The sequence below is a fragment of the Epinephelus fuscoguttatus genome, linkage group LG2, assembly GCF_011397635.1.
Source record: "Epinephelus fuscoguttatus linkage group LG2, E.fuscoguttatus.final_Chr_v1".
Taxonomy (NCBI): domain Eukaryota; kingdom Metazoa; phylum Chordata; class Actinopteri; order Perciformes; family Serranidae; genus Epinephelus; species Epinephelus fuscoguttatus.
In genome coordinates this window covers 8,008,576-8,027,900 of record NC_064753.1, presented here as the reverse complement: position 1 = coordinate 8,027,900, position 19,325 = coordinate 8,008,576, and the positions used below count along the sequence as shown (strand labels likewise).

At 40.9% G+C, this 19,325-nt stretch overlaps 1 protein-coding gene across 6 annotated transcripts in view; it reads right to left on the bottom strand.

The window, feature by feature from the left end:
* znf536 (zinc finger protein 536) overlaps positions 1-19,325 on the bottom strand; it is a 266,177-nt gene that overhangs the window by 179,103 nt on the left and 67,749 nt on the right. The window lies entirely within an intron of this gene.

The following is a 19,325-nucleotide window of genomic DNA, read 5'->3' as shown; positions in this document are numbered from 1 at the left end:
AACTAGACAGCATCTGTGGATTGACACACATACGAACTCCTATGTCAAAAACACCTCCTAAATAAACAACTCCAAGGGTAACTTAAAGCCCCTCTCCACTCAAATTTTTCTGTTACCTAAAATGTCTGACCTTGACTATACTGACTTGAATCTGTGCAAAGTTTGTAACTAGAGAGGTTTTATTACATTCCTTTACTGAAGGAAGCGATGTCTGTGCATTTCTCTAAAATCAGAGATTCAAACATGCCAAGCTAGATTAGGTATGTCACTGACACAAAAGCCAATCGCTGTCCAATATGGGAAACACATATCAGCTGTGGAGCAGACTGTGACATAACACCGGCAACGAAACCTAAAACCTCTAGCGCACAGCAGACTTGTCAGAACGAAGAGCAGCGTTAGCATTAGCATAGTGAAAGTTTTGACAGCAAACACGGTACAGTGTGTAGTTTTTAGCACTCTGGTGCTTCCTTTCACTATCTACCAACAACCCCATTGTAGCAAATACTACTGTATGTTTTATAACCATTAATGCTGTGTCACCCATGGCCAGTTAGCCCACAAGCTAAGAAAACAGCATAAATAAAAGAAGCTAACTGCAGTTTTCATTCTGATACATATGCTAGTGGCCGATTTTGGTGCACAACAGACTCCCTATCTGAGTCTGAGTCTGAGTCTGACTGAAGCTCAAACATTTATGCCCGAATCATTCAGAGTTTCCTCTAATGCTAATGCTAGCCACCTGCGCACTGCTCTTTCACTGGTCAACCTAGCACGAGCAGCGCTGGAGAAAGCAAAAGCAAAACCGTCTGCAAGCAAACATCTCAACAGAGGGCTGCAGAAATGACTACTAAAACCCAGTTTTGGTTAGATGCCTGAAATAAGGTCTGTGGTTAACATTAGTTCAAGAGATTTTCACATTTTGTTCTATGACATAAAATCCCTCAGTATGAGAAATACAGTAGCCTACCCAGCTCATGAACTTTGAGGCTTTTAATGTGTCTTGAAAAAGACAGCTTAGCCTGACATTAGCTTTTTAATGGCAATTGCATGTTCAAAATAATAACAGTGGTTTTAATTTGGAAAAACTATCTTGCTAATCAAAAGGTGTAAGTATCAGAAACTTTTTGAGACCAAGGTAATGCTAACTTCTGCTTCCAGCCACTTTTCATTTTTTTAATATTAGACTATGTGGAAAAAAACATGTTAAACTAAATATTAGTATTAGTGCAAGTATTTTTTACAAAATTATCTGGAAAGGGACTTTAAGGATATGATATTCAATCCATTATCTTACAAATTCCATCCATATGCCCCATCTCATACTAGTAGCCTAGTTTTACAGCATAACCATAAGCCTTATCCAGATAGTTTTAGCTCTGTACCTACATCTTAGTTGTAACATGCAGATCCTACAAAATTATCAAGGCAAATTGTTGGCAGGAAATGTTTTGCAGATGCCAAATTATTACATACAAATGTAATTCTTAGGTAATTAAATCTTAAGAAAAAAATCTTTAGTAAGTTTAAGTTTTAAAACTTCAATTAAAAAAAACTGAATTTTACTTGTAGATGTGGTTGCAGTAAGATGAAGGACTGCTAAGGTGTTCTTAAGCAGGCCACTGAAAGCCTCCTAACTGCAGGGCTGTTTGTTCTCAAGCTAACCCTGATCACTGACCTGCAAAGGTCAGAGTTCGGACCCTGACCTAACAATCACCTTCTAATTCATTCTGAACAATGATAGTAATTAAAACCTGATTATCTCCAACCAAATTAAGTTTAATAGCTGCTTATGGTCAGATTATCTGCCTACAAGCAGCAGCAGTGAAGATCATCAGTTGAACAGCAGCGTCTTAATGCTGGCTGGAGGCTTTTGGTTCAACCTGTGGCTTCTTAAAAGTTGGGCATACTGTGGCTTTGTGTCTCACGTCAGCCAGTGCTTTTCCAGGCACCTTGGGGGAATCATTCAAAAATGGCCTTTTGACCTTGTTAGTAATAAACAATGAAATAATTGGGCAAGCTGGCTGATAGTGAACTTTTTTTGTTAGTTTTTGTTTTTGTTTTTTGTTTTTGTCATCTTATCTATATGCAGTATATATGTGCAGAAGTAATAGAAAATCTGTTTTTTCCTTTTAACAGTTTTGAAAGGTAACGAATATCTTCAAAAAAACCAATCCTTCAGAGTTGTGAAAATGTATTCACAAAGAGAAGACAAGACCTTACTCTGCCACCAGAAAAAGCTGCACTGTAATAAAAGCTTGGTGATATCATCATAATGAGAAACACATATGCAGAAACATTCTTATTTTCCCTGCGGATTCAAGTGAGAAAGGAGGAATCTGCAAAACCATTTTATTCTGAAAGGAAGCCACCAGCATGGCCCATGCTGCCCTTAACGCTGTACGCTCGCTGTAGCTTCACCATGTCTCTGCTGCTTCAACAGACTATGACTGTTCTCTGTGATGTCTAAATGCAGCACTACACTTTACTTAAACACCGCCTCTGACCAGACAAACCAAAGTGTGTGAGCAGGTGGAAATTTGTGTTTTGGTTAAACAAGTGTTTCTCATAAACAGACCTGTTCGGGATGTAGAAATAATCTTGTTTGTAGCTCCACAGGCACAGCCAAAGAAACTCAATTTTACACCAGACTAAAGACAAGTTTAAAGGGTCCATATTATGCTCATTTTCAGGTTCATACTGGTATTTTGTGTTTCTACTAGGACTTTAATGTTCAAAAAACACTTTTCCCCCTCATAGAGTTTGCCTGAATATACATGTATTCACTCTTTGTCTGGGACACTCCATTTTAACGCCACAACAACAACAATCACTTTGAGTTGGAAGACTGGCCATTTATTACAGTTGTGGAGATATGTAAAATGTGCAAACTTGTTGATATCTGTTGTCATTTTCAGTCGTAACAGTGACATTTAAAGTTATGTAAGTAATGTAAGTAAGTTATCAAATGTAAGATCTATCTTACATTTCTGGTTGTTGCTTTGCTATCATCTTTGATAAACCAAATCTAGCGACACAGAGGTTAAGCAATGTACCGCTATGGCCACAGCACAACAAACTCTAACCACCTTAAAAAAAACCATATTAGTGGTAGTGTACGCTATATCTGAGTACTTGCTCCACTTTACCTTACACATTAACCAATCAGTGCCGCAGTACACCAGCAACTCAGTGTTCTGCTGCAAATTTTCTGTCAACAGAGCCTGGTGGCTTTGAAATAATAATAATCATTTCCCCATCAGAAAAGACTGTCTGACGGCAAGCGGGGAAAATATTCTACAAATAGTATATACTCAAAATGATACTGAATTTGGTGGGGCTTTTTTTAAGTGGCTAAAAATGGACTAATTGATTCATGACATGAGGATTTTCAACCTGGAAGTTATTGTAAATAAACACTGCAGTTAGGTCTATATAGTATAGTTGTGACATCAGAACTTTAAGAAAGTCCTGATGGCTCATTCAGTGGCACAGTTTCTGAATTTAAACTGTGTGCATTTATCTGTGGATTGAGTATTTTGGTACTATAGCGTATTTATACAGCACCTATACCTGCTTTATATTAAAAGAGACATGGGAATCTGACTTTTAAAATATAGGACCTTTAAAGGCAAAGGATAGTGGAGGAGGTAGCTGATGTAATAAAGTCTATGCTGTTAAGTTATCAACACTACTTTGCTCGACACTTTTAGTCATTATCATTTGTGTATATGCTCGCAAACCAGCACTATGAATCCATTATTTGGTGACCAATAACTGTATTAGTCTGTCTCTTCCTGGTTCATTCCCACCATCCCCACTGCTTCTTCTTCTCTTCTGCTTGCTGTCATTTCTCTTTCCTTGCCTTGCCTGACTCTCCATCCTCTCCATTCAGTCCTCCCTCAGCCTCCCCATCCCCTCCCCCATATGTTGTGGTGTGAGAGGCTATAAGGGGATAAAGTGAGGTGTAGACACTTCTTTAGCCCGGCGGAGGCCAAACAGATCGAAGACAGAGAGCACCTGGCTGCTGGCGCTAAGAACTCCTATGCTCCCCTCCTTTCTTATCATCTCTCCTTCTCTTGTATACCGTCCTTTCCTCTTCTTCTTTGATTTTACTCATATACTTCTTTTCCCAATGAATCAGATGTGTCAGGTTGGCATTTTTTCTTCACTGTTAGAGATAAAAACAGCCACTGTCGGACACATGCTTACACAAATCCAGACATTTTCTAACATTGTGGCGAGGCTGGTCTAAAGCAAACTCAAAGTAAATGTGCTGCGCTGCCAGGGAAATAATGTCTTTTTAAAGTGTAATAGGTTTACAGACTATTTAAAGGCATAACACACACACCCCACACACACTTTCTCTCTGCCTTACACAAACACATTCCCAAGTGCTCTCCAGACCAACAAGTAGGGGTAGTGGCCATTCACCAGAGCTCTATCGATCGTACCTGGCTCCGCCAAACTCTCTACTGTGTCATTCAAACCTTTTCAATTTTTAATCACCAGCTTCAACATCAGAACAAGTCCCTGTACTCTGTCAAACACACACACACACACACACACACGTGTGTACTGTACGCACACAGGAAAGAATGCAAAAGCCACAAACACTCACAGCTGCAAATGCACACAAAACTTAAAAACATGCAGAAACGCCCCTCTACTCTTACTATCCACAGTACTTCAAACACCCTCATCTCTCCATCCCTTACACACACAAACACACACACACACACACACACACACACACACACACACACACACACACACACGCCTCCCGCCATCACACACAAACATACAAATGCACACATGTAAGCTACAAAGCACATTTCTGCAGACAATTCAAAAATGTTTATTGTTCTCTCAATGCCAGCTGACAAATAATGTTTAAATCTACATGCACACAGAGACTGCGTGTGTGTGTGTGTGTGTGTGTGTGTGTGTGTGTGTGTCTGTGATTGTGTGCGAGCATGAGAGAGAGAGGCATTTAAAACCGCGTGTTATCACCTGGCCCTGTCTTGTGCCCAGCCCCAGACTGTAGCCAGCTTTGACCTTGGGCTCCGCTATATTCATTACATCATTAAGTTACCTCTTCATTAACTTTTCATTGTTTATGGAGGAGGCATCAGGAAGGGGAAGAGATGGGGGTGAGGTGGTGGTGGGGGCTCTTTATCAAAAAACCTTATCCATGGCTGGGCATCTGGGCCCTGTTCTGCCTGCCCAAGAGGGTGGGGGATGGTGGGTGTTATATGGAGATTAGAAGAGGTTTGCTTGAAGGTTGTTGGTTTGATTCTCCAGACAGGGAGACTCGAAAAAGTTGCTACTTGTCCTCAACAAATAACACCCTAGCGCCCCGGAACATGGTACTGCACCCCAAGTAGAGGTCACAGGAGCATTTAGTTTTTCCAAGGCCCAACCTGCTATGCAAGTAAATGGGGTCCAAATTACCTTCTAATCAGGTTGGGTTGAGTTCAATTCAATTTATGCAAGCCTTGGATCTGTGTGTCAGATATGTCTAATGTCCAAACAGATCCAAGCTATCAGCGTGGTGCATCATAATCACTGCAGGGAAAATAAACTTTTTTTAACCCTTAGTCTTACAAAAAAAATCCTTGAAAAACCCTTTCTTCAAAAAATGGTTCTTCAGAGGTGAATAGTTGGTAGAACCTCAGCTCAGAAAGAACCCATTTGGAGCCCTTATTTCTAAGAGTGTGTCATAGAGCCAAAACTCCACAGCGGGAGGATGTCGGGTGGCTAGAGGGGCAAACATAGATGCAGAAGAATGTATTCATCAGTGTTGGTTTCATTTGACTATGGCCACAATTGTTCCCTAATCTTAATCAAGTAGGAATTGTTAAGTTGCTTGGTAGGTTCATATTTTGTTTTCTTTCCTTTGGCAGGCTGTACTTGCTCACGTGCAACAGCTCTGGGGTCAACTTTGTTCAGCAAGTATAATTTGGAGGACTTGTTGGTGTTGCTGCTCTTTTCAACCATGGCCCCTCATTAAATGGTGGCGTACCATTGGTCTACGGGGTTGACCACATTTTGAATTGGGTGCAATTATCCTTTGGTCTATTTCGGACTGGGTCTGAGTGTCCTCGGGTCCCTTTTAGATAAGATCTCTATTTTCAAATATGTATTTCTGCACATCGGTTTCAGGTTGGTTCTCTTAGACCTTTACCCCCAACCGCTTCAGTGTTTTTAATGGGTAGTTATCAGCGAGGCTGTGTGTAACTGTAGGGAGTATGAGCAGAGTGTTGCTGGCAAAGAGCAAAGAGCTCAGTGAAATATCGGTGGATAAATAAAGGTTTCAAATGTGGCATTTGGCAATGTATTTAATGCCCTTAATGTGCAATGTGACTTTTGCCCACAATTCTTCGCTTGTGAAGATAAGCATAGAAAGTACCCACAATTTTATGATCTGTTACCATGAAACATCATCTATCTGAAATCTGATACAACATATTTGCGAGTGCTGGCCTTGTAGCCACCAGGCGCTGTTGTGCTTCCACACCACTCTGGCTTTCTGTCATTAGCGATGCATCGCCCCGACCGCAGGCACAGATTGTGTTTTAAAAAAAAAAAAACAGTCCTTGCCAGCCACCATCTACCATTGCAGGCCAATTATAAATGGCAAATCACTATACAGCTTTGCTTACTCACTCTCTCCCTCTCACTCACTCTTTTTAACGGCAGTGCCTGGCCAGACTCCACTGCTTCTCTTGAATAACATGTGTAGACGGTCCTTTGTGTTACAAGCTGCTGGACGCTTGTTAGTTCACACTTTTTACACCGAAAGAGCTTAGAGGGGGAGAAAGAGCGATAGAAACATATACTTTATCACCCTAAGCTTTTTTTCTGACTTTCAAAGTGTGTTTCTAATGGTATAATCCATCTTGAACACTTATAGGTGATATGAGCTATGATCAAATTGTGGTATTGTCCAAGCCTTTATTAAAATACAAAACTACTATCCAAATATTTTTGAGTACCAGGCAGACTCTAAAGATCACTTACCAATTACAAAACCCTAATACATCAAGGAGAATTAATCCTTTAGGGAAAAAGGGAAGAGGAAAAAACATTCCCTTGAGAGATGTTAATATTACTTTAAACATGCTGAGCGAGAGCTTTATGCACAATATCAAAAAAGAAAACCAGGGCTCAATTCAAACTAGGGCAAGGCAGCAGGAATGGGTTTCTTTTACAATTGCTACATAAACCTAACTTACTTTCTCTCTATATTTTTACTTTCTCCTTTTACTCTCCCCACACAATCTCAATAAAGATTACTGGAACCTATTATGACCATTTTCAGGTAAAAGCTTGTGTTCTTGGTTGCTGCTAGAACAAGTTTACAAGCTTTAATGCTTTTCTCATACTGTCCATGTTGGAACACCTGTACTCCCTCTCTGTCTGAAACCCCAGTCTGCTCTGATTCGTCAGCATTTCCAGGTGTTCTGTATTGTATTGTATCATATAGCATGTAGCTACATGTAGCAGTGCACTGATTGTGATTGTAATGGAGTATAGCTGCACTTTCCAACGTGAAACATCACTCAACAAAAATCTTCACAACGAGACATGTTCAAACTGAAATAAGATCCAAAATCAGGGAGAAAATTTAAATTTAAATAAATTGTTTTGAGTGAATTAAAAAAAAAAATAAGATGACGTCAGTAAGAGTAAAGATGCTAATAGAATAGGTGAATAGAAATACAGTCCCCTATACTCTCAGACTGATGATGATGTTAAAGATACGAAAAATAGACAGTATAATTTATACCCACTTAGGTGCGGATACACCCATAGGAGCAGTGTGGCACAAACTGTAAGTGGAAAATCATAAGCTGACGTCAGCTTGTCTTGAAAGTAGAAAAAAATCATTGGAAACAGAGTATTCAGTACGGTCTGAAAGAAACTCCTTAGGTTGCCTAACTTTAGATTTCTTCTTCCACCTTGGTATGTTACATTTCAGCAACAAAGCACAGATATCCAAAGTCTCTAAGTTATGTTACACCCAGGACATGTGGTCCCAAAAATCCAAAGACTGCCAGACTTGTAACTGAAACTGATATTAAATAAATAGCTGAGAGAGAATAATATTCCCTCTAAAAATCCAATAATCGTGATGAACAATAGCAAAGCACACAAAACATTACACAGGACATAATGAGGACAGAAGTAGGGGAGATATCAGACCTTGTGCTTAACTCCATCAGAGGCTCATGTGTTTTAAGCATTGAAAACAGCTAAATGATAAAATTGATGACTGTGGTGGCTATGCCAGCATGCATGGTGCATGCATACCATACACAAGTCGCTCACTTGATGTTATCTTGCAGGTTTTGTTTTCCAGCAAGCTTCACTGATGAAAAAATGCGTGCACAAAACAGGTCACTTGTTTTTTAGTGTGGTTTGTTGTTGCAGTAAATGAGATGTGGAATAATTGGAAGATACAAGTAAAAGGCCAGTTCAGGGAAAACAAAAGTTGCGTCCTTCATCCATTCGCTACTACTCTAACCTCCTCTTTTAATCCTGCATTGCTGAGACATAATTTCCTTACAGTAAGGAGTTTGAGTTATTTTGAAATTAAAGTTTTACCAACATCTTCAGTGACAGCTTTGATATCATCAACAGAAATGAAATGCAAGCTAGCCAAATGGTAATGGCAAATGCAAAAATCTCTTGACCAAATGTAAGAGAATTAGGAAGAGAACTGAATTGAGAATCAGGCCAAGATTAGCCATACAATAGCTTCTCTTTGCAAATGTAGGTGCTCATGCATTTTAACCACCATTTTAATTGATGAACTTGAGGTACTAACACAACTAACTGACACCAAACTGAGACCAATAAGGTCAAAACTGACTTGAAACAAAAAGGCAGGTATTCTCTATGAACAGATATCTGCATATGTGTTCGGATTCTGCAGGCAGTGGTACAAGATTTTGGTATCATTCTGGTTTCCATTTACAGTCCAAGTTGTATTGAGAAGTCATCTTTGAGTGGGCTTTGGTCAGCTGCAGGTAAACAGTCTGTGTGGAGAGCACAGGAATGCAGTCTTGGAACCCAATGGCTATCGTCTGATGATGATATTAGCTTTTTCCTAATCTATTGGCATTTATATGCAGATATGTGTTTAAAGAGAATAGCCAAAATGTTGTCTGGAAATGTCTCAAGTTGTAGAATTGAACTGTAAATAATGAGCGGTTCATGGAAAAGGCTGTATTAGCCCTGATATCCCTATTCTACACCAGAACCCCTAAAATATTGGCCTCTGCCCCCAGAGGCTTTATCATCACCAAACAATAGCTGATGGGTTCTGAGATTGTTAGGTAGGTAACTATTAATTTTCAGAATCTGAAAAGACACTAAGGTTTGTGTTGTGCATGCATCGCCACCTTGGTCTATTAACACAAGTGACACATGGAAACTTCTGTCCCCTCAAGAGCAAAGTGTGAGCACCCTGTCCAAATCTGACTTAACTGATATATGACAATTTCCCCACACTGTAGAGCCTCGTTTCCACCAAACACTTTCAGCATAGTACCCTTCGAACCTGTGCGTTACCCATGGAGCTGTTTTGTGTTTCCACTACAGATTGTTCTCTAAATGTAGCCAGGGTTGTTACCAGATGGTGATAGTTACATCACTGCTCCATCTAACCTCTTCACCAGCGATACTGAGGAATGTCTGCACCTTGCTGATCGTCCACGGGATGGGGTTGCGCGCTGACATTTATCAGAACAAAAATGAACTGACTGGAGTGTTTAGAGCCTCTGTTCAATCGAAGGGGTATTTAATAATACCAGGTGTGGGGTTTGTGCATTGAGTCCTTTTCGAGCAAAAGTGACGATTCTTCATGACCAATCAACAGACTACAGTGTTTCTAGCTCTACCTATTAGTATCAGATCAGTGTGCTCAGTACCTCAACGGAGAGGTAACAAAAAATGAGATAGAATGGAATGGTTCCATTGGTATCAGCGACAAACTTTTGACAATGGAAACCCAAAAATATCTGTTGCATTGTGTAACAAACCTAACTAAGCTGAAACTGACTTGATGGAAACAAGGCTTAAGGTGTCGAGGACCCTCTATTTGTTATAACCACACACTCACATAAAGCCATTCCTCTGTCCTTGCCTGATGAAATACATACAATGTGCTTCACTCTCCCAACAGCACAACAGAGGGAGGAAGTGAGACAGAGCATCAGAGAGAATGTACGAGTTGTGAGATGAGATGGATTTTTGTTTATCTGACAGGTAACATCCAACCTTTTTTCTTCTCTCTCTCAGAGACAGTTGCGTCTGCCTCACAGCATTACTGTCAAGCTGATCTATGATGGAACACTCTAACTTCCCTTCCTCATGTTAGCCTTATGGCTGTATTCACAGATAGTATGTTCAACACTTGGAGCAGGCCCATTTTTAAATCTGTTGGAGTTCCAGGAACAAGTGTTGCAGAGTAATTTAGGCTATATAACAAGCTGTGATAAAAGTATTAAATTACATTTTTTTTCACTGGTCCTCAGTTTAAATGGAAGCAGACTGAGGTTTTAGAGAAGGTTAGCGTTTGCAGACACTCTTTTACACTCTATACCATTATAACATAAAGGCAATATTGTATATTTAGTATTCTCTCAATCAAATGATGTGGACATGAGCATGAGCGACTGTTTTCTGAACTCCAAACCATGAATACGAGTCTGTTAAACTTTTCAGAGATGCCGTTTTCAAATTTCATTATCTTATGACTGTGCATACGAGCCTTGTGTGTATTCTGCTGTGGTTTCCTAGTTTAGTGTGACGCACAGCACAACACCAACTGACTCCAAATGATTCAGCTCAACTTTACAAGTGTAAGCAGCGTTCAAAACATTTCAAAACACACGTACGCGGTTGTTACAACTGGAAATATGAGTTGGAGTACAAAATGCAGAGGTGACTTGGATCAATGGCGTTAGTGCTAGTGCTGTGTGTACTGTGTGTCGTCATAAGACCACACACAGACCTCACATATACCCGCAGCAATCCGAGTGCAGCCTTCGCTATATGACGGGGAGCACCGCTAGGGAAATGAGGCACTGTGTGTGCGAGTGTGTGTGTTGTGCACATGTGTGTGAGGGAGAGAAAGACCTCAGAGCCCTGGGGACAGTGTGTCACATAAGCTCCATCACAAGGCCGCTTTATTGGGCCTGGCATGGGTCAGACCCCTACTGTCATCTTCAAATATGCCCGCCACCTGCTCACACACACACACACACACACACACACACACACACACACACACACACACATCCATATGTGTACATGCTCACCACACACGCACACACTCATGCATACACAAACCAGCACACATGGCTTGCAAAGAATTCATCTGGTGTTTTCTGGTAATTGCAACAAAAACACCAAATCTGGACATGTCACATTCATTTCCCAGGACCCCAGAGTGGAGGGCTAATTTCAAACAGCCTCCCCCTCTCACACGCAGACCTCTGTCTTTTTTTTTTCTCCATCCACCCTTCTTCTTCTTCATTTTTTTTCATCCTCTCATCTCAGAGGGGAAAAAGGCAGTCTTTTATGCACCGTCCAGTTTTGCAGACGGTTATTTGCTTAAGAGACGCAAAACTGACTGAAATTCTTTATTCGTCTACCCGGAAAGTGTTCATGCCACTCTGCCTTCAGATTCCACATGTCTAAGATATACGCCCAGGCCTCTGTGCCAGGGACTCGGCCGCCAATAATTTAAATTAGCAACGCAATAAGATTTGCAACGCCGCCACAATCAGCCCTGAATGCATAAGCAAATCAGCCGCTTACTCCCCTCTTTTCCAACTAATGCCAGTCTTTTTTCTTTGGGGTTTTTTTTGGTTATTTTTTGTAATAATTTCGATAAAATGTATATTTAGTACATCTGATAATGCAGGCAGGCTTTATATACTACTGTGTTTTGTCTTACTTTGCAATCAGTTCTTAGTCTTTTTTCTCCATGCTTTTGATACATATGTGAATGCATTGATTTGCTACCCACATACAACTGGCACGCTGAACTCTCCATTATCACAAAATTAGCCCACGTGGGTTAGAGTGAGAGTGTGTATGTGTGCGCTTTTTTTTCCCTCATGAGCACAAGTATGGCTGTGTGTATGACCGTGTGAATCGGTGTGTGTGCGCACATGTCTGTTCTGTGTGATAGTGTGTGCCTGCTTGTGTGTGTGTTTGTGTGTGTGTGTGTGTGTGTGTGTGTGTGTTCCCTGATGGAGATAAGTCTGAGTGGTTAGGAGGGAACAGATGTCAGCTGGTGTCGGCTGCCAGGAAGACTGAACAAAGCCAATCACGTTACCTTCCTGTCCAAAACGCATGGCAGAGGGAGACCTGCATCTAACAACAATTTGTGGTATTAACTCTGAGCATGCCACCCTGCCTGCACCCCCCTACCTCAAGCACACACACACACACACACACACACACACACACACACACACACAAACATACATACACACACCACCATCATCCTGTTTGGAATAAATCTGGTAAACGACTGGTGGAGATATGAAAGATTGCAGGGGGAACTAACAAAATGGCGTCTGTAATATGATCTGCCCTTGTTGCTACAGTAGCTTAATCATTCATAAGCCTGTACAATGGGAATGACTGGCAGGCAATACTAGTCTCTACCAGGGCCCTTTGTTCCTTTTCAAAAATTATTCTTAACTGTTTTTCTTTGCAACCTATCATTCATTAAATCAGATGTCTGAATGCCATAAATTGCTTGTTGTCCTTTTTTTTTCTTCAGCATATAAGCTCATCAAAAAACAGCATTTAAATGTTAACTGACTCACTGCTTCAAATAACTAATGCTCCTTCTCTTTCCTCTCCCTTCCGTCTCCCTCTGTCTCTCTTTCAATCTTCCCCTCTCATTCTTTCTCCGTCGAACACAATCATATTAGCAGTAAGTTCCTTCATGCTCTAGGATAAAAGTGTAAAAGCTAATTTGGGAGAGAAACACACAGATCTTGATTCTTCTGGAAGAGCAGTGTGAGTCATGCAGAAAAGCATATTCACCATGTATCATAAACAATAGAGAGTAGTGAGAGTAGGGACCAGCACACCCACGCGTGCTCAACATACGGTAACAAAAAATGTCTAAATCACATTGTAAATAGGGACATATGTCCAAAATGTCCAACACCATTATCACTTTACTAAACAAATGCAAAATGTAATTATATGTCTAAACAAAGCCTAGCTCAGCAAATGTTGATTCAAAATTCTTTTAAAACTGATAAGACCAGTTTTAAGAGGCCTGCAAAAACAACACAAATGGCCGGATAAATGTTGGCATTGTACAATTCTGCAAACCACAGATACATTACAGTTGTAGGTTATTATGTGGCAGTTACGTTGAAACTTTACAATTCAATAGTAATGAGTAACGAGTGGTAAAGTTTAGGCAAAAATCCCCACTTGTTTATGGTTGGGAAAAGAGCATGTTTTGGCTTGGGATTCAACCCCTCACAGCTGACACACAGACATAATGTGCAATAATGTGACAATAAGGAAATATCATTGAAGTTTAATCATGAAGATTCTGTGTTAACCATGCACTCTTGTGCCCTATGCCATCCACCTCATATCTGACACTATACAAACATATTACTAGCAACCATACTGTATTTGTCTTTCATATTGGTAACCTGTTTGTGTCATTGCATATATTAGTTTGCACCTATTTGCACCGTAGTGTTTACTGTTAGCTATATTTTTTGTCATATTTTGCACCCATGCTGTTTTATATTTATTTTTGTATTTTTTTTATTTTTTTTATATTTTTATGTTTACCAATAGCCATTTTTTATATTTTGCACCTTCCTTTTTTCTAGTTTTATTATATATACATACGTACACACACACACACACACACACACACACACATTTTTTAATCTAGTTTATTAACTATATATTGTATTTTATCTTTGCTATATATTAGCTTTTCCATTATGTTAATTTAGTCCTTGTATATTGCAGGCTTGTATCGGCGCTTCTCTTACCTTGTATTGCAACTGCAGCACAGCAATTTGAATAAATAAATAAATGAAGTTCTATCTTATCTTTTTTTTTTTTTTTTTTTTTTTAAGATATTTTTGGGGGGCATTTTCAGCCTTTAATGGATAGGACAGACAAGTGTGAAGGGGGAGAGAGATGGGGAGCGACACGCAGCAAAGGGCCACAGGCCGGAGTCGAACCCGGGCCGCCACGGCAACAGCCCTGCACATGGGGCGCCCGCTCCACCACCAAGCCACTGACGCCCTGAAGTTCTATCTTATCTTATCTCCTATCTTCAAATTCCTATTTTTGGTGGCACCACATCTGCTGGAAAAACAGCAATGTCTCAGTAAGAAGTGGCACTGTGAAAAAACAGTCGCTTTTCATGGCACTATCCCTGGTAGAAACACAGCAATGGGTTGCTAAAACACAACAGTCATGGGTCACATAAATTGTTTTGCGATGACTTCATAAAAAAAAAAAAAAAAAAAAACAGGACAACATTTTCTTCTGGTGACTGGGCTGTGCAAAAACCACTAATTCCTCTTTTTTTCTCAAGCTACAGTTTAATCACAAAGACAGTAAGAGCTTCTGTTTTGAGGAGGAGTACAGTTGTCCCAGTAGGGTAGGCAGGCAGACACACATGTCCCTACTGGACAGCAAACTAAAGGACTGAACTGTCACAGCCGGCCCAATTGGGCAGAGGGCTACAATGGATAGTCCCGGGACTGAGACATCCCATTTGGACTAAACGCACAGAGGTGACTGGCAAAACCAAAACCAGCTGAAACAACTTAAAAGTCATGAGCATCTGATTCAGTCCAGCATGTTCGACCAGACTGAATCAAAACATTTCCCATCCATGCAGAGATAGTTGAAACTAAAAGAAAATCAGCAAAGATGACACACTTTGAGACAAGTAAGCATCCAAATACATGTGTGTCTTTGTGTGTGTGTGTGTGTGTGTGTGTGTGTGTGAGTGCAGTAGTTGCCTTGGCATCTTAGCCTTGACTGACAGATCCTTAGAGATTGTTACAAATCTGTTGACCTTTGACCTCCCCACTGAGTTGTAAAAACCACACTCCATTTCCCTTAAGACTTTAACAGCCTGCACAAGTGGTGTATGCATGTGTGTGTGTGCATTTGTGTTTGCTTCTGTCTATGTGTGTGCGTGCCGCTGTGTGTGTGCGCGCGGTGTAACCCCGAGGTTAAAGAGCAATCTGCAGCCAATTAAGCGCTTCACTAGGAGGGCCCTGCTTCCATGAATGAGAGGAATGCTGTACGAGCTTAAGAGAGAGGGACTTGACTCAGTGCTTTGGAAGCGGTATATGTGTGTGTGAGACTGAGTGTGTGGTAGCTGTGTGTCATGGTTGAGACGTTTACAGTACAGGTTTGTGTGCTGGTAACAATTAAGTGTCAGGGAGCTAATGTAAGGGTTTAAAAGTTCACCACATACAGGAGACTGGTCTTGTAGAGAGCCTGAAAGCAGCAGGCCTGACCTAAAATTTAACCACCTACTGAGCCAATCATAGACTCCCAAACCTCTAAAGAACTACAGGTATGGAGGGTAAAAGTTTACTATAATGTTGATATGCATCAATGTGTTTCCCCTTGACCACATTTAGAAGAAAAAAAAAAGTTCTGCATTCCAAAGATAATGAAAAGTCTGTTTGCACTCTGTCACTACTTCAAAATGTTTCTTTTATTTGGATCTTACGGTCTTGAGGAATGTTGATTACTACTTTCTCCTTTTTGGTGGTCTGGAATAACACTGTTACATACCTACATATACTGAAATAAATTTGGGGGATTTTTTTTGAGTTTGTAATGCTTTGAATTTGGGATGTCCTTTGTGTTTTGTATAAAACAATTTAATGTGAGAATTAAACTTTCTATGCCAGAAAGATTAAGTCAAATATTTGCCCTACATCTTGATTATATTAGATCATTTTATATAAAAAGTAATGTACTGACAAATCTGCTGACATGTTTCAGAATGAAGCCTTAATCAAGTTGATTTTATCTGAACAAAGCCAAAACACAAATTTGCCTCACAGTACATTAGAATGGCCTCTATCCAAAACAAAGTGTCACACCATGCAATCATCAGCAAAAAAAACACCTGGAAAATTGAGAAAAGACCTTACTATGCCTGAAGCAGCTAAACTGAATTTAGCCACCATTCGTTTCATAGCACCTGAGCTTTTCCTGCAACAATTTGGTTTCAAATTTAAGGTGTTGGGTTCCAAATTTTAAAAATTTCAAAAAATGTAAATGTACTATGTGCTTTTCCATGTATTTCTGTTTTGTGAATATTGGGAGTTGGTTCATAGAGACAAGCAGCAGGTCACGCCGATTCTCCAGTAATTAGACCACTGAAGAATAAGAGGGTGCAATGAAATAACATATTTACAAGAGTGCCAGTCAAACCTCAAACTAAGGAAAGTAGTGGATGTATAATGATGGAGAGAGCACTGGACAATGCTAGATAGGCCTCATAAAGAGAGTTTTGGGCAACTAATGTCACAGCTCTTGGAAGAGTTCTGGTAACAGTCCTGTGTGCATACATACAACCCGGTCTCACTCTGAAGTTGATGAATATCAGCACTTAGGCAGTGATTTCCAGCATCAGACACAGACATAAAAAGCTGTCCTTTCACATCAGCATAATATGCAGCCAGTCGCCATTATTGCATAATGGCCCTAGACGACATCGGGGGAAACGTGGTGGAACAACAACGTAAGGGGTGAAAAGTCCAAGTGGAGGGGTGGTAGATGGGTCCACCAACTTTCTCCCAAGAGGCCGATGTCCGCTTCCCATAACATTGTATAGCCAAACCCTGTTCTTTTTTCCTACACACAACCATGTGTGTGTGTTGCCAAACCATAACAATGTACATTAGTTGTTGAAGGAAAAAAACAATGCATGTAACAGGCTGAAGTTAACACAGCATCTGAGAGCGTCAACCACCAACGTACCCAGGGTACCTTGCGCATTATATGTCTGTGTGGAAAGTCCATGACCAAACACTGATATGTGACGAGGTTGGAGTGAGAATGTGTTGATGCATACACATGTTAAAAACCATCCAGAGACGAGGAAGAGAACTTGCAGTGGCCTGTGCCAGTGGTCCTCAACCTTTCTGTGTCAAGGACCCCTAAACTGACACATATTAAGTCAGGGACCCGCATTTGATAAGATACTTCAGTGACCTCCATCTGAAGTGATTTGGTTGTTAGGTATGATTAAGACCAGAATTCTTTATCATAACAGTTACAGTTGGGGAGATGTCCATGGAGGAAGTGAAACCTATGATCAGAATAGTCACTCTTATGACTCTACTCACATTGGGCTAACCTCTATAATGAATTAAATAGTGAAAATATTACATAATTTATTATAATATTAACTTTGAGAACCACTGGCCTATGCAATGACAGTATATCATTACTGCATTTTAGCTTTTATCTATATACCAACCCTTCCACCTCCACCAAGTATAACAACTTTTTTGTGACATTTTAAGATTTTTTCAAATTTTTGGCATTTCGACTCAGGTTTTCTCACGGCAAATTGAAAATACGCATAAAAACAGGTAGATGGAAACATACTTTGTGACACGTGACATGACAAGATGTCATCAGTTAAAATGGCCAATTCTATACTGTAGCACTGAAAAGATAATGTTCCTAACTGTGTGTTTGGGTTCAGTTATTTTTGCCATTTTTCTTTGGTTGTGATTTACACCTTATTTAGTGTTTTTCACGCGGTGTGTGTGACATCCAAAGCAAGAAAAAAGTACATAGAGCCAAGTTGCCAAGTGAGGAGAGGAGGTGTAAAAGCGAGAAGGCAAGAAGGGTGAGGTCGATGTCCATGCTGCTCTCCTTCTCCCGCCCCCCACCTGCACCTCCTCCCAGCAGCCCCTGCCATCCATCAGTGGGTGAGCAGAGAGGATCGGGGCCCAGAGTAATGAGCCGTAAGCCCCCTTACACGTGTTGACGCGCCGCTAAATAAGATCCATTTACCTAGGCTACCGCCGCCGCGCCCCGCCGACGACTGGAGGAGAATGCACCGCCCTCCCCGCCACCCACCGTCGCGCCTCAAACACACCTCTTGTCATGCACAGCGGTGCATTCTAGCTGTTCCTGTGCACGAGCTCACTTCCGTTCCTCTCTAGCTCGTAGTGTCTATCTGTAAATCTGTCTGTGTGTCTTGCTGAAAAAATATCTATGTGTTTGTGCTGTATGTGTGTGTGCATTAATGTGTAAAACTGTGTGTGTGTGTGTGTGTGTGTGTGTGTGTGTGTGTGCCTGTGGGCAGGGAGGACGGCGTGGTGATCCAGTTACTCAAGACAGACAGAAGCAATCGTTCTCCAGTTACAGAGTTTTCTCCTAGACTTGAGGGCATCACTGTCAAGTGTCGAGGCCATCAGGGAAGTCTCGCGATTACACTCAATCTGGTGTGTGTGTGTGTGTGTGTCATGGGAGGGGGGCCATAATGTGACCTCCACTGCTCTAGATGTGCTACACTGAGGGTTAGCTTTTTCCATTGTGAGTGATAATGTGGATTTTTTTGTGTTTTAGTTTTCAAAATTCAAAAAAAGTTGCAGCAGCTGCTTTTCTGTTTACAACGTACAGCCAGTAGCAACAGACACTGAAGGTCCATTCACAATGCGCAACTGGTTACACTGGGAGAAGGTGTGTGTCATACTCAGCCCCTGTGTGAAAACCAGTCACTGTATGGGAGAAAACAATGCTTATACAAAGCATCCCCACATAACAAAAGAGGAGAATGGCGAGAAGCATAGAAACAGAGATGGATGGAAAGAAGGACGGAGAAAAATGTTTGCAAATCATAGAAAAAAGGTGGAAAAAAAGAGAAGTGAGGCAAAGAGAAAAGAGCCATGGGGAAAAAGAAAACAGGCAGAAAAAGGGACAGATGAGTGAGCAAGGCTTTAGTAGCGCTGTTGGGGTGAAAGAGAATGCCACTAATAATGAGATGTCTATTTTACCCACCAGCTCTCTGTCTCTCTCGCTGCTACGCCTGTTTTCCTCTGGCCCCCATTATCAGTGCACTTGAACCCGGGGATAACAATGAGTTCACAGAGATTGAGAAGTGCCTAGGCCTTAATTGTATGTATTTAGTCACGCAAACAGAGGCAATGGCCTGAGAACGCCTAGTTAGCCAATGACATCATTTAGCCACACAGCCACTTTAACTCAATGGGGCTGCTGTTGCGTACAGCTCTCTGTCACTTTACCCTGTC